The sequence below is a fragment of the Cervus elaphus genome, chromosome 12, assembly GCF_910594005.1.
Source record: "Cervus elaphus chromosome 12, mCerEla1.1, whole genome shotgun sequence".
Taxonomy (NCBI): Eukaryota; Metazoa; Chordata; class Mammalia; order Artiodactyla; family Cervidae; genus Cervus; species Cervus elaphus.
The window spans coordinates 96,407,785-96,431,107 of NC_057826.1; the positions used below are offsets into that span (position 1 = coordinate 96,407,785).

The following is a 23,323-nucleotide window of genomic DNA, read 5'->3' on the forward strand; positions in this document are numbered from 1 at the left end:
CAACAAAAATGAAATTGCAATGGAGAAAGAAAAGGTTTCTGGAAGCGAATTTGGAATAGAAAGTAAATGGAGTTATAGAAGAAATAGCTAATCATGAGAATGGTGGGGTGCCAACATTCAAGAGACTGTGATATACAGCCAGAGAAATTTATTGAATATGAATTTATGGCTGAAAAATGGAGATGTTTTAGAAGAACTGTTGTGAGCAAAAAAAAAAAAAAATCACATTAAAGGAGGTCTTGGAACTATCTCATGACACTTGCAAAGAATAAAATATTGGAAGGTAATCCATGGTTAGAAAGGAGTGTGACAATTCATCAAGGCATAGAAAAGATTTCTTCTCCATATGGTAAGGTATTTGATGAGAACAAGGTACAAAGCACTGTTCAAATTATTCCTAGTAAGTTTTTTTTATAAGAAAGTAAAAGACTTTAATTCTCAATGTTTCTAATATTTTAAATTATAGTGTACTAAAACAGACACTAGTTTTGCTATTTTTATATTTTTTCTTTGTCTTTATATCCAACAGTAAGATATTTTTTAATGCTTTGACAAAATTTTTTTAAAGTTCACAGGACAATCCAAATTTTTCTCATTGACCATTAAGATCATTTTGTACATTTTCTGTTTGCACAGTCATCACCATGGTTCTGCACTTCTAGGCATAGTGAATACTCTTAGAATAGTTTGCTGTATTAATTTAGGGCTCTTTGTCCTTAGATAGAGGGTGTCTATATGACAAAAACTATACTGGCCCTCTTTTCCTTTTTGCCCTTTGTTTCCAAACCAACACACTGCGTTTTGATCAAGCTTAAGTGGTCAGTCCCTTACAAAATCTGGGGTGGGCACAGATCACAAATGACCTGAGATGTTCTATACCTAGTCCCATGCCCATCAAGTCACTATCCTTTCTCTATACCTGTACTGCACCTGGAGGCATTGCTCCAGACATTCCTGCTTGAGGACAGTGGAAAAGAATTACCTCTATACTCCTCAAAGAACTCAAGATGGTCTGCCAGATCCCATACGTGGTAAGGCCTGTGTGAGCATGTTCTTAGCAAGTTCAGTATACTGAGAAAGATCAGATGAGTTAATGACTTTCTGCTGTTGATCTAATTACTCAATCCATCACTTGAAAGAAAATCTCAAGTCTGCTTTCAATTCTGGTCCTTGTATTAAAAAGTGTTCAGACGTTACTCAAGAAGACATTTGGGCCCTATTTTCAGCATTTTTCTAGCTTCTTAATGCTTGTCAATAAAAGCCAGGCTTCCCCAAAGGTTTGGCAGGTAAAGAATCCGCCTGCAATGCAGGAGATACAGGAGATGTGGCTTCGATCCCTAGGTTAGGAAGATCCCCTGGAGTGGAAAATGGCAACCCACCCCAGTATTCTTACCTGGAGAACCCCATGGACAGAGGAGCCTGGTGGGCTACAGTCCATGCGGCCAAAAAGACTCCGAGCAACTAAGCACGCAGTAACAGCCAGCTTAAATCTAAATAATAAAACTTCATAGTGCCTTGTTGGGATCTTTCAGTCAAACTGGTGTTTTTAAGTCTAACTGGAATTTTTATGGGCCGACAGTGACGGAGATTCACCACTCAAGTGAAGCACGGGAGGGTCAGGCAGGTGGAGGGAATGGTCCCTGGCAGGCAGGGCAGGGCACAGCTCTCCTCACTCCTTTGGTATCACTGATCCTACTCTTCAGACAATGATGTAATCTTAACATTTCCAGGCAACATAAGTTTTGCTTGATTTTCATTCTTGGAATGTGAGGCAGATTAGAGCAAGTATATTCTAACAAAAGTATTATTTTCTTCTGTATCAATTAAAGCATTCCAGTAATTCATCAATCTATATTTTAGAAATTCCTATTAAATTATATTAGATGATAAAAGTATTCATTGAGGCTTATAAATGAAGTAAAAGTAACATTGGGTTCTTCATCTGAAAGTTAAAAACCAACTGGCTTTGGAAATATCTTCGGGTGCAGGACAATCACAAATGCTCTCCTGTTTAATCAGCCTTAAAATAATATGAGTCAGTCATAAGACACAAAGTGTTAGAGTTTTTAGTTTTATAGGATGATAATGTTGACTTAACTTGGCACAATTATTGATCACTGTACAGCCTTTCTGGATTTTCAATGATTTATTCTCCTCTATAAACAATTCAGTTCAGAGGCCAAAATATATCATTACAATAGGTAGAAGTTCATAGACATGAAAAATGACCCTGACATTATGTTTCTCTTCTAAAAATCTCATGAACACAATTTATCTCTACGTTAAGGTTTAGACCACTCTTGCTGCCTGAAGCGATCACAATAATTTTTATCAAGCAGGATATATAATCACCCCAAATTACATTTAGTAGGTGCTTTTTATGAGTGCACATTTTTAAAAGACAGTGTTTTTTGGCCTCTTTAGTATTAGACACACTTTTTTACCTCAAAATATTTGAGAATTTACTGAAACAACTTTATAGGGAAGCTATTTGCACTTATGAAGGCAGGAATTCAAATTAGGGACAATTCAAGGGAAACCAGAAATCAAAATCATGACGCTACCCTGAAGCCTGAAGACTACCCTGATGCAGCAAGAAGTCAAGTCTATTTTAGGCAATCTATTTGTGTATCTTAATATCCCCAAGGGCTGTGAGGCTACAGTAACTATTTGCCCTTCAGAGTGACTTCTCCGTAAGTTTTAGTGGTGGTAGCATGAGCAAGGGGGGAAAGAACAAGGTGCAGGCAGCCCAAGAAAGCATTTCTTGGCTTTGTGTGCAAGGCATGCTGGCTCATTTCCAGCTTTTCAACTCTTCTCCACCTCGCTCAGTGGCCTTGGCAGAGTTGTTTAACCATCACGGACCCTGCTTTCCCCATCTGTTAAACGAATGGCTTGAACTGGATCACCTCATACAGCTGTGTGTTTTTCCCTTTCATTTTCTTGAGAAAGAATATTGAAATTTCTCAAGAAAATTGCTTATATTGTTATTTTACAGTCATATAAATTGCACTAGAGCAAACAGGCAAGCAGCTCATCAGAGCTGCCTTAACCAAAAAGACAGTTACACTGTGGATGAAAGCATGCTGTGAAAGAAATTAGAAAATCAACTTTTGGTATGGTTTCCATGTAAACTTAGATAATTCATCTTTCCTCTCTGAACTTCACGTTAGTAACAACAGCCTTGAGAAGATTAAGTGAAATAATATATGTGAAAGCACTTGGTGAAGTATGAAATGCTAAACAAACACAAGGTGTTTTATTATGAGTCTAGAGAGATATCACATCCATCAATAATCCTGCTAACATTCAGGCCACTTTAAGTCTGACCAGACATCCAAATTCCTCTCCACCTCCCCCACCTGTATACCAAGTGTACCCTCTGAATGCAGGTTCAGAGTTTTTGATTAAGGAAGAAAATGATCCAGATTTTCCACTGGGATAATTATTTTCATTAACTTTGACACCTTAATCAGCTTTTATTATTTCAAGGATTTAAATATTTTATTAGTACCTGCTTTATTTGATGAATTTGTTTGCAACTGGCTGAGCACTTTAAGACAATTCTTTTGAAACAGCCAATGCATTGTAAACCCATTATTTCTTGGATTTTATGCTGAGTAATTTGACAGCCATTAACATTTTTTGGCTTTAAGGGTTTCACCTGCATGCTTATCATTGAGTTATAGAACAATCGAGCAGTTTTAGGAGTTCCAAAATGAAAGCACCATTTTAAGTGATAAGCAGTCTCACTAAGAAAATGAATTTGAATTTACGACTTTAGGGGCCCATAACCTGTGCTACTAGACTCATTGAGCAAAGCTGTAGATAGCACAGTTAATCAAAGACATAAATATAAAACCAAGAAACTGTTGCTGTTGTCCCGAACTTCAGCAAAGAAATATGTCTGGGCTAGTGTCTGGAAAAATCCACACACTTACTTTTCTATCTCTCTTCGTGTGTGTCTTTGTTTTTTTAAAGAAACAAGTAATCTTTCCAGCTATCAGGTCCAATTTTTCTACTGATGGTTCTGTCTGAATTCTGTTCACTACTTGTTCCAAAAGAAAAATGGGGCAGTCTCTTGAACTTCCCATTCAGATCTTCAGGAAATTCTGGAATTCAGGAACAGGGCTAGGTAGATATGAATGAAACATCTTTAGAGGCTGCCTTTTCATTCTTGACTTGCATTACCTCCTTACTCATGACCATCCTCACATACGCTTGTATGTCAGTGGACCAACAACTGAGGTTAGGTTTGCCAGCTGTCACTGAAATTCAACATTAACTATATTCATCTTGTATCTATTTTTGTGAGTCCTTCCTTTTGGGATCCTGTACTTACACTTTGCAGTGGTTGAAGACAGGGATTTAAGAGTGCTTTTATGCTAATAAAGGACTCTGGATAGAAGCCTGCTCATCTCCTGCCCAAAGTGAAACTTCCTTTTGTCCCTGATGGTTCAGAGGGTAAAGAGTCTGCCTATAATGCAGGAGACTGGGGTCTGATCCTAGGTCAGGAAGATTTCCTGGAGAAGGGCACAGCAACTCACTCCACCATACTTGCTTGGAGAATTACACAAACAGAGGAACCTGGCATGCTATAGTCCATGAGGTCACAAAGAGTCGGACACAACTGAGTGACTAACACACACACATAACCTAAGCAGACATTGAATTGTCAGTATGTGGTTGACACTATATGTCACTGTAGGTTTTTGTTTCCTTTCCACTAAACTGTAAGAATTTACAATACCTTTGTCCAAGCTACAATTTTAAAAAAATTATATTTAGGTGTTTTGGGGTTTTTTTTCAGTATGAAACATACTACGTGCTAAGAAATTTGTATTGGAGAAGGGAATGGCAAACCACGCCAGTATTCTTACCTTGAGAAACCCATGAGCAGTATGAAAAGAGAAAAAGATATAACACCAGAAGATGAGACCCCAGGTCAGTAGGCGGCCGGTATGCTAATGGGGAAGAGCAGAGAAACAGCTCCAGAGAGAATGAAGAGGCTCGGCCAAAGCACAAACAGTGCTCCACTGCAGATGTGTCTGGTGGTGAAAATAAAGTCTGAGGCTGTAGAGAACAATATTGCATAGGAACCTGGAATATTAGGTCCACGAATCAAGGCAAATTGGATGTGGTGAAGCAGGAGATGGCAAGAATGAACGGCTGTATTTTAGGAATCAACAGGAATGGGTGAACTTAATTCAGAAAACCATTGTACCTATGACTGTGGACAAGAATCCCTTAGAAGAAAAAGAGTAGCATTCAGAGTCAACAAAAGAGTCGGAAATGCAGTATTTGAGTTAAATCTCAAAAATTACAGAATGATCTCTGTTCATTTCCAAGGCAAACCATTCAATATTCCAGTAATCCAAGTCAATGCCCCAACCACTAATCGCAAAGAAGCTGAAGTTGAACAGTTCTATGAAGACTTACAGGACCTTCCATAACTAACAACAACTAAAAAATGTCCTTTTCATCATAGGGGTTAGGAAATCAAGAGATACCAAACAGGGAAGTTTGGCCTTGGAGTACAAAATGAAGCAGGGCAAAGGCTAGCAGAGTTTTGTCAAGAGAACACACTGGTCATAGCAAACACCCTCTTTCAACAATACAAGAGGCTACTCTACACATGGACATCACCAGATGGTCAGTACTGAAATCAGACTGATAATATTATTTGCAGTCAAAGATGCAGAAGGCTCTAAACAGTCAGCAAAAAACAAAACCTGGAGCTGACTGTGGCTCAGATCATCAGCTCCTTATTGCAAACTTCAGACTCAAATTGAAGAAAGTAGGGAGAACTGCTAGGCCATTCAGGTATGACCTAAATCAAATCCCTAATGATTATACAGTGGAGGTGACAAATAGATTCAAGGGATTAGATCTGGTAGGCAAAGTGTCTGAACAACTATGGATGAAGGTCTGTAACATTGGAGGTGTGACCTCATTGGAGGTGGTGACCAAAATCATCCCAAAGAAATGCAAGAAGGCAAAGTGGTTGCCAGAAGAGGTTTTACATGTAACTGAGGAAAGAAAAGAAATGAAAGGCAAAGGAGAAAGGGAGGATATACCAGAGAATAGCAAGGAGAGATAAGAAAGTCTTCGTAAGTCAACAATGCAAAGAAATAGAGGAAAACAATAGAATGTGAATGACTTGAGATCTCTTCAAGAAAATGGGAGACACCAAGGGAGCATTTTATGCGAAGATGGACACAATAAAGGACAGAAAAGGAAAGGATCTAACAGAAGCAGAAGAGATTAAGAAGAGGTGGCAAGAATACACAGAAGAATCCTACAAGAAAGGTCTTAATGACCTAGATAACCACCATGGTGTGGTCACTCACCTAGAGCCAGATACCCTGGAGTGTGAAGTCAAGTGGCCCTTAGGAAGCATCACTATGAACAAAGGTAGTGGGGGTAATGGAATTCTAGCTGGGCCATTTCAAATCCTAAAAGATGATGCTATTAAAATGCTGCACTCATTATGTCAGCAAATTTGACTAGAAAAGGTCAGTTTTTATTCTACTCCAAAAGAAGGGCAAAGCCACAGTTGTGCTTATTTCACATCATAGCAAGGTTATGCTCAAAATCCTTCAAGCTAGGCTAAGCAATATGTGAACTGAGAACTTTCAGATGTACAAGCTGGGTTTAGAAAAGGCAGAAGAACCAGAGGTCAAATTGCCAAAATCCACTGGATCATAGTAAAAACGAGGGAATTCCAGAAAAACATCTATTTCTGCTTCATTGACTACACTAAAGCCTTTGACCTTCTGGATCACAACAAACTGGGGAAAATTCTTCAAGAGATAAGAATATCAAACCATCTTACCTGTCTCCTGAGAAACCTGTATGTATGTCAAGGAGCAACAGTTAGAAACCAGTTATGGAACAATGAACTGGTCAAAAATTGGGGAAGGAGTACGCCAAGGCTGTATATTGCCACCCTGATTATTTAACTTACATAAAGAGCTCATCATGTGAAATGCCAGGCTGGATGAATTACAAGTTGGAATCAAGAATGCTGGGAGAAACATCAACAACTTCAGATATGCAGATGATACCACTGTAATGGCAGAAAGTGAAGAGGAACTAAAGAGCCTCTTGATGAGGTTGAAAGAAGAGAGTGAAAAAGCTGGCTTCAAACTCAACATTAAAAACCAAGATCTTGGCATCCTGTCCCATTACTTCATGGCAAACAGATGGGGAAAAAGTGGAAACAGTGACAGATTTTATTTTCTTGGGCTCCAAAATCACTATGGACACTGACTACAGCAATGAAATTAAAAGACATTTGCTCTTTGGAAGAAAAGCTATGACAAACCTAGACAGAGTATTAAAAAACAGAAACATCACTTTGCCTACAAAGTCCATATAGTCAAAGCTATGGTTTTTCCAGTAGTCATGCAGGAAAGTGAGAGTTGGACCATTAAGAAGGCTGAGTGGGGAAGAATTGATGCTTTTGAACTGTGGCGTTGGCAAAGACTCTTGAGAGTCCCTCGCACTGCAAGGAGATCAAACCAGTCAATCCTAAAGGAAACCAAACCTGAATATTCATTAGAAGGACTGATGCTGAAGCTGAAGTGCTAATGCTTGGGCCACTTGATACAAAGAGCCAACAATTTAGAAATGACTCAGATGCTGGGAAAGATTGAGGGCAGGAGGAGAAGGGGACAACATAAGATGAGATGGTTGGATGGCATGATAAACTCAATGGACACGAGTTTGAGCAAACTCCAGGAGATAAAAGGACAGGGAAGTCTGACATGCTACAGTCGATGGGGTTGCAAAGAGTCAGACATGACTGAGTGACTAACACACAATGTATACATAACATATATATATATATATAATATTTATTGTGGTATATTACAATATAATTAATTGTAATTTTAAATTATTGATATAATGCATTTTGTATTTAATTTACTTGTGTTGAACTATCTTGCATACCGAAAAGTTAGTTTTACTTACTCACAGTTTATTATTCTTTTAATATATGCCTGATTAGATAAACTGACATATTATATAAATATTCACATTTTTCATAAATGAAATCAGCTTTAGTTCTTAGAGATCTCTATAAGGTCTGGTTTAGAGTTTTTCTGCTTTCTTAAAATGAATTAGGAAGCTTCCATTTTTTCTTGAATTATTTAAGTAATTACAGGAATTACATTTGAAAAATGTTCAGGCAGAATTCAGCTATAAAATTATCTCAGTCTAAGGCTCCAAAAAGTTTAGATTTCTAATTATCTTTTGAAATCTCCTATGGCCATTGCTGGTTTGGTGTTTACAGTTGATGATGATGATCTCAGAAAGCTTCCTTAAGTAAACTGGTAAAATACATGGTTGGGAAGAGCAAAGTCCTACCAGAAAACCACTGGGTAGTTGCTTTATTAGCTTATACTGCAAAGACCCACCTCTTCTACTTGCATCTGAGTAACCTCTGGAAGCAGTAGAACAATCAAAGGATCCAAATTGTTGAACCTAAACAAGAAGCTTTATTTGCTCCTTATTTGAGTGTTCCTTCAATCAATAAAAAAAAAAAAAAATCCAAGGTTCTAGCCAATGTTCTTTGTCCCCAAACCTGCTTTGTCCCAGTTAGATTTTAAAACATTTTAAAACAAAGTCAGGAAACAAAATGGTCATTTTCATTGCAGAACTAATTGTTTAAGCTCCTAAAGATATTTCTCTAAATATTTCAATAAGCCCTTCCTCTCTGGCCTCTTCCTCATACTAGTTAACTTTCCCCTCTTCCTTCGCATAGTTTTCAGTGGCTTTTTTATCAGGCAGCTTAAGCATGTCCCCTAATGCCAGTCATTTCCTACATCACTCTGTTTATAATTTTATCTTTGCTTCCCTGAGTAAACTATCTTCCCAACCCTCCTGCCAGCTACACCCCCACATCAGGCATGGGCTTCTTTCCACCATGCTCTTATTGTTGCTTTGAGTCACCAGAATCAACTTCCAAAGAACACACTAACTCAGCAGTGGTCCCTTCCCAAAATGATTTAATTGCTTCTGACTCAATATCTGAACTGCTCCTGATCATTAGCAATGTCCAAGTTAAATCTATTGTTTTAGAAGGTGAATCATACCAAACATGCTGTATCACTGGGAGATGAGATGCAGAATGAGATGTTAAAGGTGATATTGACAAGCTCAAAAATAAAATTAAGTCACATGAAGATAGTCAGAAAGACTATTTGTACTCTGTGTTCTCCTTCATCTCAGAGCAACATAAGAAAAAAAAAAGGGGCCATGCATTTTTATCTGTATAGAAGGAAACAGATTGCTCAGTCTGACCTACTACTGTACCTACTCCATGTGGTAGAACCCGGAATTTTTTTTAAATTACAGTACAATAAAGACCAGTAACCCAATTTTTATATTTTCTCTTTCAACCCTAAAAGCAAGAAAATTATGGATCCTAACAGGAACACTGGATATTTTCCAGAACACAAAAGATTACACTGGAAATCTTTTGAAAAGATTAACTTGAGGATCACAAGGTACCTTTCTGAGGAAATCTCCACTATTTAACTGTATGTCACCTTGATTCTGATAACCTGCCATCTTGCATCTGAATTATACTTCTTGTACTTGGTGCATGAGCTAGAGTCAACTGTGGACCAAATGTTTCATGTGTTCCCGGACATGTTCCAGCCCTCCTTGTGGTGAGTTGGTTTAGCCAATGGGCTGTGAACTCAAGTGTCACTTCTGAGCTGAGTTGGTTAAAGCTGAATGTGCTCACCCCCTTCTCCTCTTCCTTATGCTGCTACAACCTAAGAGGCCACAGGTGAGAACACAGCATCACAAGACTGAGACAGCCATGCCTCTGAGTTACCTGATGGAGGAGAGCCTCTGCCAAATCGTAGCAAGCTCTGTGTGAGTTACAAATAAATCTGCTGACTAAGCCACTGAGATTTCGGGCTTCATCAGTTGTATTAGCTAGCATGAATTGCCCTAAATAATATAATGCATAATCACAGGATATTAGGGCAGAAAGGGACTTAAGAGATCACCTGTTCCAGCAAGTTTCTAACTTTTGATTTGGCTTATCAACAGGAAAACTTTATCACATGGAATACAAAAAACGTGGGGATGAAAGTGAAAATTCTTTGTTAGCAGCATTGGTAGATCTCCTAGACTTCCAGTCTTGTCTCATCTTCCTTTCTCCTACTACACCTTCAGCTACCCAAATATCTCCAACATCCACACATTCATAGACATACAAAATAAAGTTATCATAGGACATAGTTTGAAAGGTGCTAATCTAGCCCATCTTCCTCAATTTACAGACTTTCTAGGAGCTTCAGAGAGCAAAACCAGGGCTATTTCTTTGTGTGTATGCACAAAAGAGAGACAGAAAGAAATTTTTGAGAAGAGGGTTTGTGGTGATGGTCTATTAGTTTGCCTCTAGGGTGAAGTCCCACCCACTAACTACCTGGTGTCGCTCAATGAATATTCACTGGTTCAATATTTATCAAAAGATGCATCAATGTTTGTATATATCCAAGGTACCAATAAAAATTTAAAATGTAAATGGGAAATGCTGCAAGCACACTGAAAATGAGTCTGACATTATATCCTAGAGATGAGTCACAAAACTTCTGTGATTCAGACATTACAATTTCAAGAATATATGCTGAAGAGAAACACATGCACATGCACCAACAGAATTTCCATTCAAGGATAGTTTAGCAGCACCTTTCACCACTGGAAGAACCTATTGTGAATCATGATCTTCCATGGGAGAGCTGATGACTGTGATGTGGTATATTTCACAAAAGTTAAAAAGAACAAACTGTAGTGGCATATAAAATATAGATGAATCTTGGCAACTTAATATTAAAAAATTAATTCCAAAAGACTACATATTGTATGATATTCTTTTTTACAGGTTTAAACAATAAGTGTGTGCATATACGTGTGTAAATGAATATGTGCAGTATACATGGAAGCAACAGACACAGATTTCACACATAAAAAGGAAGGATAATATTTAGCCTAGATTAAGAAAGACAACGGAACCAAGGTTATATGGTTAGATGAAGGGAAATTCACTCAGTAGTGTCTGATTCTTTGCGACCCCATATACTATACAGTCCATGAGATTCTCCAAGCCAGAATACTGGAGTGGGTAGCCTTTCCCTCTTCCAGGGGATCTTCCCAACCCAGGGATCGAACCCAGGTCTCCTGCATTGCAGGCGGATTCTTTACCAGCTGAGCCACAAGGGAAGTCCAAGAATACTGGGGTGGGTAGCCTATCCCTTCTCCAGCGGATCTCCCCAATCCAGGAATCGAACTGGGCAACTGAACTATGAGGGAAGCATGTGGTTAGATGCCGGTCATTATTTCCAAGGTCTTAGCTTTGGCTTTAGGTTTGTGTTCACATTTGCTTATTATTATTGTTTTTTTAATATTTGGCATCATGATTTTTATTTTTTTTAATTTTTAATTTTTTAAAAAATTATTTATTTTAATTGGAGGCTAATTACTTTACAATACTGTAGTGGTTTTTGCCATACACTGACATGAATCAGCCATGGGTGTACATGTGTCCCCCATCCTGAACCCCCCTCCTACCCCCTCCCCATCCCATCCCTCAGGGTCATCCCAGTGCACCAGCACTGAGCACCCTGCCTCATGCATTGAGCCTGGACTGGCTATCGGTTTCACATATGATAATATACATGTTTCAGTGCTCTTCTCTCAAGTCATCCCACCCTCACCATAGATATATGTGGACCAACACCGAGTATGTGATTTGAACCAAGAATGATTAATATATCTCTGGGCCTTTGACCCAAAGGAAAAAAATAATAATGTTAAAAATACTCCAATGGAGTTTAGGGCAAAAAAAAGAAGCACAACTTGTTTTCTCACCTCCCCATAAGCACAACCAACCCAGCCTTGGCTTGTTGTTGTTCAGTTGCTAAGTCATGTCCAACTCTTTGTGACCCCATGGACTGCAGAACTCCAGGCTTCCCTGTCCCTCACTATCTCCCAGAGTTTATTCAAACTCATGCCCATTGAGTTGGTGATGGCATCTAACCATTTCATCCTCTTTCTCCCCCTTCTCCTCCTGCCCTCAATCTTTCCCAGCATCAGGGTCTTTTCCAATGAGTAGGCTCTTTGTATCAGGTGGTCAAAGTATTAGAACTTCAGCTTCAGCATCAGTCTTTCCAATTAATATTCAGGCTTGGTTTCCTTTAGTATAGACTGGTTTGATCTCCTTGCAGTCCGAGGGATGCACAAGAGTCTTCTCCAGCACTGCAGTTCGAAAGAATCAATTCTTCAGCACACAGCCTCTTTATGATCCAACTCTCACACCCATACATGACTACTAGAAACACAGATTTGGCTACTCTTGGTTTAAACACTGAAGGGAAAATTAGCAATTATCTAAAAATATCAGTAGCTTTTGGAAAGACAGAAAAAGAGCTATTCTAGCTGACTTACAAAGTACAAATGGTAAATGATAGCCAATTTAAGAGTAATAATAGACTTTCATGCCTCAGGGGGGGAAAATACACACACACACACACACACACACACACACACACACACACACACATACATATATGAAATCCATTAAATTATGAATGTTGACATATATACAAATGCATACTCCTCATCAAAGGATAAAAGTGACACCAGAATACTTCAAACAGACTTTGAGTGCATTTTACTTCTCTTTATTTATTTTTAAATTTTATTTTAATCAGAGGCTAATTACTTTACAATATTTTGGTGGTTTTTGCCATATATTCATATGAATCAGCCATGGATGTATATGTGTTCCCCATCCTGACCCTCCCTCCCACTTCACTCCCTATCTCATCCCTCAGGGTCATTCATCCCAGTGCAGCAGCCCTGAGCACTCTGTTTCATGCATGGAACCTGGACTGGTGATCTGTTTTACATATGATAATATACATGTTTCAATGCTGTTCACTCAAATCATCCCACTCTCACCTTCTCCCACAGAGTCCAAAAGACTGTTCTTTACATCTGTGTCTCTTTTGCTGTCTCGCATATAGGGTCATCATTACCATCTTTCTAAATTCCATATATATGCACTAATATACTGTATTGGTGATTTTTTCTGACTTAGTTTGCTCTGTATAATAGGCTCCAGTTTCATCCACCTCATTAGAACTGATTCAAATGCATTCTTTTTAATAACTGAGTAATATTACATTGTGTATATGTACCACAGCTTTCTTATCCATTTGTCTACTGATGGATATCTAGCTTGCATCCATGTCTTGGCTATTGTACAGTGCTGCAATGAACATTGGGGTACACGTGTCTCTTTCAACTCTGGTTTCCTCGGTGTGTATGCCCAGCAGTGGGATTGCTGGGTCATATGGCAGTTCAATTTGCAGGTTTTAAAGAATCTTCACATTGTTCTCCATAGTGGCTCTGCTAGTTTGCCTTCCCACCAACAATGTAAGAGGATTCCTTTTTCTCCACATCCTCTCCAGCATTTATTGTTTGTAGACTTTTTGATAGCAGCCATTCTGACCCATGTGAGATGGTACCTCATTGTGGTTTTGGTTTGCATTTCTCTGATAATGAGTGATGTTGAGCATCTTTTCATGTGTTTGTTAGCCATCTGTATGTCTTCTTGGGAGAAATGTCTGTTTACTTCTTTGACCCATTTTTTGATTGGGTCGCTTATTTTTCTGGAATTGAGCTGCAGGAGTTGCTTGTATATTTTTGAGATTGATTCTTTGTCAGTTGCTTCATTTACTATTATTTTCTCCCATTCTGAAGGCTGTCTTTTCACCTTGCTTATAGTTTCCTTCATTGTGCAAAAGCTTTTAAGTTTCATTAGGTCCCATTTGTTTATTTTTGCTTTTATTTCCATTACTCTGGGAAGTAGGTCATAGAGGATCCTGCCATGATTTATGTCAGAGAGTGTTTTGCCTATGTTTTCCACTAGGAGTTTTATAGTTTCTGGTCTTACATTTAGATCTTTAATCCATTCTGAGTTTATTTTTGTGTATGGTGTTAGAAAGTGTTGTAGTTTCATTCTTTTACAAGTGGTTGACCAGTTTTCTCAGCACCACTTGTTAAAAAGATTGTCTTTCCTCCACTGTATATTCTTTCCTCCCTTGTCAAAGATAAGGTGTCCATAGGTGCATGGTTTTATATCTGGGCTTTTTATTTTGTTCCATTGATCTATGTTTCTGTCTTTGTGCCAGTACCACACTGTCTTGATGACTATTGCTTTGTGGTATAGCCTTAAGTCAGGCAGGTTGAGTCTTCCAGTTCCATTCTTCCTTCTCAAGATTGCTGTGGTTATTCAAGGTTTTTAGTATTTCCATACAAGTTGTGAAATTATTTGTTCTAATTCTCTGAAAAATACTGTTGGTAGCTTGATAGGGATTGCATTGAATCTATAGATTGCTTTGGGTAGCATACTCATTTTCACTATATTGATTCTTCCAATCCATGAACATGGTATATTTCTCCATCTGTTTGTGTCCTCTTTGATTTCTTTCATGGGTGCTTTATAGTTTTCTATATATAGGTCTTTTGTTGCTTTAGGTAGATTTATTCCTAAATATTTTATTCTTTTCATTGCAATGGTGAATGGAATTGTTTCCTTAATTTCTCTTTCTGTTTTCTCATTGTTAGTGTATAGGATTGCAAGGGATTTCTGTGTGTTAATTTTATGTTCCGCAACTTTACTATATTCATTGATTAGCTCTAGTAATTTTCTGGCGGAGTCTTTAGGGTTTTCTATGTAGAGGATCATGTCATCTGCAAACAGTGAGTTTTACTTCTTCTTTTACAATCTGGATTCCTTTTATTTCTTTTTCTTCTCTGATTGCTGTGGCTAAAACTTCCAAAACTATGTTGAATAGTAGTGGTGAGAGTGGGCACCCTTGTCTTTTTCCTGACTTTAAGGGAAATGCTTTCAATTTTTCACCATTGAGGGTAATATTTTCTGTGGGTTTATCACATATGGCTTTTATTATGTTGAGGTATGTTCCTTCTATGCCTGCTTTCTGGAGGGTTTTTAGCATAAATGGATGTTGAATTTTGTCAAAGACTTTCTCTGCATCTATTGAGATAATCATATGGTTTTTATCTTTCCATTTGTTAATGTGGTGTATCACACTGATTGATTTGCAAATATTGAAGAATCCTTGCTTCCCTGGGATAAAGCCCACTTGGTCATGATGTATGATCTTTTTAATATGTTGTTGGATTCTGTTTGCTAGAATTTTGTTAAGGATTTTTGCATCTATGTTCATCAGTGATGTTGGCCTGTAGTTTTCTTTCTTTGTGGCAGCTTTGTTTGGTTTTGGAATTAGGGTGATTGTGGCCTCATAGAATGAGTTTGGAAGTTTACCTTCCTCTGCAATTTTCTGGAAGAGTTTGAGTAGGATAGGTGTTAGCTCTTCTCTAGATTTTTGGTAGAATTCAGCTGTGAATCCATCTGGTCCTGGGCTTTTGTTTGTTGGAAGATTTCTGATTTCAGTTTCAATTTCTGTGCTTGTGATGGGTCTGTTAATATTTTCTATTTCTTCCTGGTTCAGTTTTGGAAAGTTATACTTTTCTAAGATTTTGTCCATTTCTTCCAAGTTGTCCATTTTATTGGCATATAGTTGCTGACAGTAGTCTCTTATGATCCTTTGTATTTCTGTGTTGTCTGTTGTGATTTCTCCATTTACATTTCTAATTTTGTTGATTTGATTCTTCTCCCTTTGTTTCTTGATGAGTCTGGCTCATGGTTTGTCTATTTTATTTACCGTCTCAAAGAACCAGATTTTAGTTTTGTTGATTTTGGCTGTGGTCTCTTTTGTTTCTTTTGCATTTATTTCTGCCCTAATTTTTATGATTTCTTCCCTTCTACTAACCCTGGGGTGATTTATTTCTTCTTTGTCTAGTTGCTTTAGGTGTAGAGTTAGGTTATTTATTTGATTTCTCTCCTGTTTCTTGAGGTAGGCTTGTACTGCTATGAACCTTCCCCTTAGCACTACTTTTACTGAATCCCATAGGTTTTGGGTTGTTGTGTTTTCATTTTCATTTGTTTCTATGCATATTTTGATTTCTTTTTTTGATTTCTTCTGTGACTTGGTTATTCAGAAGTGTGTTGTTTAGCCTCCATATGTTTGCATTTTTAATAGCTTTTTTTCCTGTGATAGACATCTAATCTTACTGCATTATGATCAGAAAAGATGCTTGATATGATTTCAATTTTTTTGAATTTACAAAGGCTAGATTTATGGCCCAGGATGTGATCTATCCTAGAGAAGGTTCCATGTGCACCTGAGAAAAAGGTGAAATTCATTGTTTTGGGGTGAAATGTCCTATAGATATCAATTAGGTCTAACTGGTCCATTGTATCATTTAAAGTTTGTGTTTGCTTGCTAATTTTCTGTTTAGTTGATTACCTCTCTTTTCACATCCCAAACACTAGCATGGTGTACTTCCACTCTGCCTACTTTTACTCTCTGACCAGGCGGGTTACCTAGAGCATGCTGATCAACTAGTTTTCATACCTGTTTCACCATTGGTTCTTGTGAGCGCAAGGGAGCAAAATTTTCCACCCCAAATTGTGTCTCTTTGGCATGAGGATTTATTCAAGCTGATAATTTTTAAGAAACAGAAGACTTACAAAGTCTTTCATTTTACCTCTCCATTAGATTCCTAAAAAATTTAGATTCCATACCTGTTTCTGGAATAGAGCTATCACCAGAGGTATCTGCAAAGAATATCCGCTAAAGTTGTAGAGGAAACTCGGCAGGGCCTAGAGATCAGAGTCCACTTTGTGTCCTGTTGTCTCTATGGGGCCCAGTAAACATTTATTTACTTTTCTATGTTTATTTGAATTGCCTTCTTCCCCTCTGAAGTCCCAAACCACTATCTGCAACATTTTCTTTTGCCTTTAGCCCAAGATGGTATTTAAGGTAAGGTCTTTGGCCATTTAGGCAACTTATTTAGTTTTCCTGGGTCTCTCCCATAGTTTCCCTGTGTCTCTCCCATGTATACATGCTATTAAAATTTTGTTTGATTTTTCTCTTGTTACTCTATCTCATGTCAATTTAACTTTTAGACCAGACAGAAAAACATAGAAGGGTAGAGGAAGATTTCTTCCTCTCTGACATGAGCATTAGGAAATGAATAAAATCATTAATACAGGGTCTAATATTTAACATTTTTCCAAAGAATGTTGATTAAATACTTTAATCTCAAAGTAGACCAAAAGGAAAGCTGTTGAGATGCATATTCAGTGATGTTTTAGGCATGCTATAATCTGATAAAACAGATATAAGTCCTTTAAAAATAAATAGCTAAGTCTCATTTCTCCCGCTTTCCTTAAACTATTCATCTAGCAACATAGAAAAAGAAAAATATTCATATATTGGTAATCTATAGGTATAGTTTAGTGGCTTTCTGTTAAATAATAAATATTCATTTATAGCATATTTTGAGTTTCAGAGTGATTATTTTGTTCTATTTGGTGCTGTTATAATGAAGGTAATGAATTTCATCTTCATCTTTGTGCTAGAATTCCATTAAAACATTTACTAAAATTAGGTAATTTTTAAACCATGGGAACTTAATTGCGTTAATTATCCTTTCTTAACCTCAAATGTTTTATAATGAAACTAAATAATAGATGCAATAATGAAGCAAAAGACAAGTTGGACTTGCATATTTTATAAACATGCTCAGGAAGTAACTGGGCAATTTTGTTTGGAATGGTAGTTAGGTTAATCATGTGTTGATGAAAGACAAAGCCCAATTTCCTTGGGGGAGGAAAGGGCGAGGAAAGGTGACTTTGAAATGATGTCCTGGGGTCTTCCTCTGCTCTCATGTGGGAGAGGAGAAAATAAGGTGTTCAGAAATATTCATATTTATATAGAAGTTAATTATGTAACTTGAAGCAGTTTTTTCACTGCCCCCCATGTGGGACATAAATATGCTTCATTTACTGAGTGAAAATCTAGACTGAGAAAATCCTTTCAAGCCTTTAGCTCATGAAATGTTCTGAGCTTGCTTCTTGATATAAAGATTATTGTAAAAAAAAAAAAAAAAAAAGTGGAAGAGGCTGATGCATCTTTGCTCATTAGTTCCAGAAAGGCCCACTGCTCACTAGGCTGGTAGCCATTCTGCTCCAGTTGCTAGCTCCCACATTTTCAGGTAAGTAGAATGTTTCCTTGGCTACCCTTCCTCACTTCCCTCTTAATACACACACATAATTTAGACTGCATATCCCTGACAACTGTGATGGAAGTAGCATGGTGTGTTTTTGGATCTGTATTTCTCCAAATGATATTCTATTGGGTGAAGAATCTATGAATAAAGAAACACTCTAATTCTTCTAGAAATTGTATTATTTGATATGCTACAGTAGTTCAACATCATAGAGACAACAAGCCCATGGGGGGGGCGGTGGGGGGAAGAGGCACCTGAGCAGAACAGAGTATACTTAATGAAAACCTGACAGAAACTTGGAATTTAAGTGGACACTACTTTGTCTGCCTCAGAGCACATCATGCAAAATGCTGGGCTGGATGAATCATAAGCAGGAATCAAGATTTCTGGGAGAACAATAATATCAGACACGCACATAGTACCACCCTAATGGCAGAAAGTGATGAGAAACTAAAGAGCCGCTCCACAAGGGTGAAAGAGGAGAATGAAAAAGCTGGCTTAAAACTCTACATTCAAAAACTAAGATCATGGAATCTGGTCCTATCACTCCATGGCAAATAGAAGGGAAAAAGTGAAAATAGTGACCGATTTTCTTAGGCTCCAAAATCCCCACAGACAGTAACTGCAGCCATGAAAATAAAAGACATTTGCTCCTTGGAAGAAAAGTTATGACAAACCTAGACAGCACATTAAAAAGCAGAGACATCACTTTGCCTACAAAGGAACATATAGTCAAAGCTATGGCTTTTCCAGTAGTCATATACAGATGTAAGAGGTGGACTATAAAGAAGGCTGAGCACCAAAGAAATGATCCGTTTCAATTGTGGTGCTGTTTAAGACGCTTCAGTGTCCTTTGGACAGCAAGGAGATCAAACCAGTCAATCCAAAAGGAAATCAATCCTGAATATTCATCAGAAAGACTGATGCTGAAGCTGAGGCTCCAATACTTTGGCCACCTGATGCGAAGACTGACTCATTGGAAAAGACCCTGATGCTGGGAAAGATTGAGGGCAGGAGGAAAAGGGGCCAACCCAGAATGAGATAGTTGAATAGCATCATCAACTCAATGGATATGAGTTTTACCATCCTCCAGGAGGGAGTGAAAGACAGAAGCCTGGCATGCTACAGTTCATGGAGTTACAAAGAGTCAGACATGACTTAGCAACTAAACAACAACATCAGCCCAATTTGTTTATCTGAGAAGAGAAACTCTGCATCACACCTGTGGACGGAATGAAAGACCAAAGTCAATCTTCTCTCTGTTTCCTGAAAGTTCTGATCTTATATTTGAGGAGAGAGCAAGGAAAAAAAAATTATTTTTTCCAAGTTTCATGTGGCCTATGAAAAATACTGTCAAATAAGATAAATGACACTTCTGACACTCAGTATTCTTCTGAGTAGGAATCAGAAGAAAACTTCCAGGAACTGTTTGACATAGGCAATAAAGTTTAAGAGACATGACTGCTATTAAAGGAGATTGTTATAAATGAACAGTTGAGGCAAAACATCAAATGAATGAGATAAGGAAGAATTGCTAAAAAATAATGCTGTAGACAAGTTAAAATTTGTGTTGCAGCAGGAAGCGTCAATTCTAAAAAGATGTATATCAGGTAAGTGTATTAAAAACTCAAGGGCCAACTCAGAAGAATGGGACAAAATTAAATGCAAAAGGAGATGACTGATGTAGAAGATGGAAAACAGGGCAAAGTCAGCAAACAAGTAGTTCTCTTAAGGGAAAGAACAGAAGAATCAGAACATAAGCAATCAGAGAAAAGCACAATCAACATTTTCTGAGCAAACTGAAGTCTCATTGTGTTCTAAGTATGACTGATTAAAATATACCTATTGATAAATTTCTGAACAAAAGAAAAAAGAATTCTTGTATTCATTAAGCTATCAGAATGAAGAAATAAATTCTGTATTGATTAATTCAGAAAAAAGGAAGTGGTTTTCCAAAAAGTATTCAAACTAGGCTGACTCTAAACCTTTATACCATCATATAGAATATGAGCTGAGGAAAAAACATGCAAATAATGATAAGAAAAGACTGTGACCCAATTTTTAAAAATCTATGAAATCTAGTTTTCACGAGCTAAGACAGAAATTCATCCTCAGACATGACATCAGGTATATGTATGTTGAGGTACATGAAGAGGTACTCTAATCAACTCAGAAACAGAGAATTGAAAATTGCCTATCCCCTTAAAAAAGGACTAATTTAAACAGCAAAAATCTGTTTTAAAAGGCAAGTAACTAAATTATTTTTGTATTTGGTAAAAATAGTAAACAGAATATAAAAAATATTTCTGAAATCAGTAATAAATATTTTTTTCTTCAAAAGCACCCTACTGCCTCCATGAACATCATTGCTAATCAATTACCTGCTGAGACCTTATGAAAACTCAGAATCCTACTCAACACAGTGTTCTGATTCTTTATTATCTATTTATAAGAACCGGCATTTAAGATAAAACTATGTGACATCACAGGGTTAAAGACTAGAATTTTTCAAGCTGGAGAATATAATCCAAAGGGAATTCTTCCTTAAAAGTTTCAACAAACAAGATCATTTAAAGATAACAAAGAAACTGTGAAAAAAAAATTTAGTTAAGACTGATTTATTGTGATGTATTCCTCATTGAGAATATAGCAATACATCCTCATGAATATGTAACAAGATCTGCTATAAACAGGAAATTACAAGGCAGGAGTACATGGGGACAGATTAGAAGGCAATATGCAAATCTGCAAAGATTATTGATGTCTACCAGTGACTGTTTAGGTTTTTTTAAATGAAATTTTTAATAATGTATAAACGAAGAGAAGGAAATATTGAATGATTTAGGATGGACCTTTAATTTTATACATTTTTATAACACTAATTTAGTATTAAATTTAATGTAATAACCTGGCAGACTAAATAGGATTGATGACATGTGTTCTGATTCTACTTTCAATTCAGACAACACCATCAATTTTCTATTCCATGGAGCTTCTTACCTTAAAAATTTATTCCAATGTGCCATGTTCTACTCTAATTCAAAACAATAAGATGTGTGGCCAAATCACAGATTCTCAGTGGAATATAAAGTTACTGGGACTCTCACAATTTTTGCAACAGTACTTATCTTTGGGCTATCAGTACATGTTTTAAAAGAAAAAAAGAATGAAATTAGTGGACTAGAATTATGTTTTTTAATTGAATTCAATTCATTTAGACATATTTTTGCCAATTCAGATGCTAGTAATCTCAGATCCAATTATCTTACAGATCTGTGTACCGGTAACAGCCTAATGCCAAGTAAAAGGTTTAAACAAATAAACAAAAAACCCAAGGAATTTTATGGGAAGGTAAAAATTAGAAAAGAGGATAAGTGATTAAGTCATCCAGTGATGATCAGGAAACTGGAGGATTCACTTTTTCTATTTACACAAAATTTAACCAACCAAATCAACCTAAAATTTCCTTATTTGCCTGTCACAGTTTTTAAACCATAACTGGCAAACTTAGTTTACACTTGGATTAGAAAAACACTAGAAGTAGATGCCTAATAGATGTGACTCTGGGAGTCACTATTTTAGCAGAATTGGTCATAATGTCATCCACTATCACACATGTAATAAGAGACTGAAAATCAAAGAATAAACCAGTTTCCCCAGGCAACTTTAAAATAAAGACACCACTACTCCTTGGGTCTACTTTTGTCAATAATTATGGGAAATGAATCCTACTTTAAATTTCAGTTCAGTTCGCTCACTCAGTCATGTCCAACTCTTTGTGAGCCCGTGGAGTATTTAAATTTACCTTTCACAATTCTACTTGTAAATACATTTAAAGGACAAAATTAATTTCCAACTCATCTCAAAACAAATGCAATCCTTGCTGTTGTTTTTCAGTTTCTCAATCCTATTTGATTTTGTTTTTGTGACTCCAAGGACGGCAGCACGCCAGCCTTCCCTGTCCTTCACCATCTCCCAGAGCTTGCTCAAACTCATGTGCATTGAGTCAGTGATGCCATCCAACCATCTCGTCCTTGATTGCCCCTTTTCCTTCTGCTCTCAATCTTTCCCAGCATCAGGGTTTTTTCCAATGAGTCAGTCTTCGCATCAGGTGGTCAAAGTACTGCAGTTTTAGATTCAGCATCAGTCCTTCCAATGAATATTCAAAGTTGATTTTCTTTAGGATTGACTGGCTTGATCTCCTTGCTGTCCAAGGGACTCTCAAGAGTCTTCTCCAGCATCACAATTCAAAAGCATCAATTCTTTGGCAATCAGCCTTCTTTATGGTCCAACCCTCACATCACAATCTCTTAGTTTTAGTCAAACTGTTGTAACTTCTATTGTGTTTGAGACATTTTTCACTTCTAAGTCTGTTACAACAATTTGGTATATCTATCTAAAATACCTGGCATTCAATGCAAACAAAAAGAAAAAATTTTGTGAGGTGTTCTCCATTTGTGAGGATGTACTCTGTGCAGGTTCAAGTTCGTTCTTTGGACTCAAGCCTCTGTCAGCCTCTACTCTTCGCCTTTGTCTCTGCTTTTAAAATGGGGACTTATTTCTCTGTCTTATCTTCCACAGACTTCTGAATGTTTTCAAAGATCCAGTTGCTTTCATTTTTCTCAGTAGCACCACAATAATAATTCTTTTTTTCCAGTAAGTAAACTTAAACAAGGTTATCTTTGCTTTGTTTAAAAAAAAAAAAAAGAAACAAAACTGTGTGTGTGTAGTATGTGTATGTGTACACAGAGAGATTCAACCGTTGCTTCCATTTCTTTAACTACTACATCAAAGAATCACAAATACAATTTCTAAGGAAAAGCCTTTTATAAATTTATAACATTTGAAAGAGTTTCAGGGATCCGCATATGAAACACATGAGTACACAAAGTAATTAACATAAAGATAAAAAGAAAGCCTTTCAGGAAAAAGGAGGAGGTAACCATGCCAGTGAGAGTGTAATTGCTGTGTTTGAATACAGCTTAAGTTCAGCGGAAAGTTCCTAACCAATAAAGGCAAAAAAGGAAATGCAAAAAGTGATGGCAGAAATCTTATTAGATGGGAGAAGAAAACAAGCTAATAGTTTATATTTCCCAGGAATCAAAATTCTAAGAAGAAATCATTATTGCATGAATCG

At 37.1% G+C, this 23,323-nt stretch overlaps 1 protein-coding gene and 1 long non-coding RNA gene across 4 annotated transcripts in view; one reads left to right on the top strand and one right to left on the bottom strand.

The window, feature by feature from the left end:
• The window catches only part of KCNN2 (potassium calcium-activated channel subfamily N member 2), a 477,213-nt gene that overhangs the window by 284,961 nt on the left and 168,929 nt on the right, over positions 1–23,323 (bottom strand). The gene's annotated exons all lie outside the window — the stretch shown is intronic.
• Positions 5,775–18,569, top strand: LOC122705401. Of its 2 annotated transcripts, none has more exons than XR_006344091.1 (3): positions 5,775–5,939; positions 7,121–7,126; positions 18,558–18,569. It is a non-coding gene; the product is annotated as an uncharacterized LOC122705401 (long non-coding RNA). The 2 variants fall into 2 exon arrangements; XR_006344092.1 differs by lacking the exon at positions 7,121–7,126 and adding an exon at positions 10,385–10,390.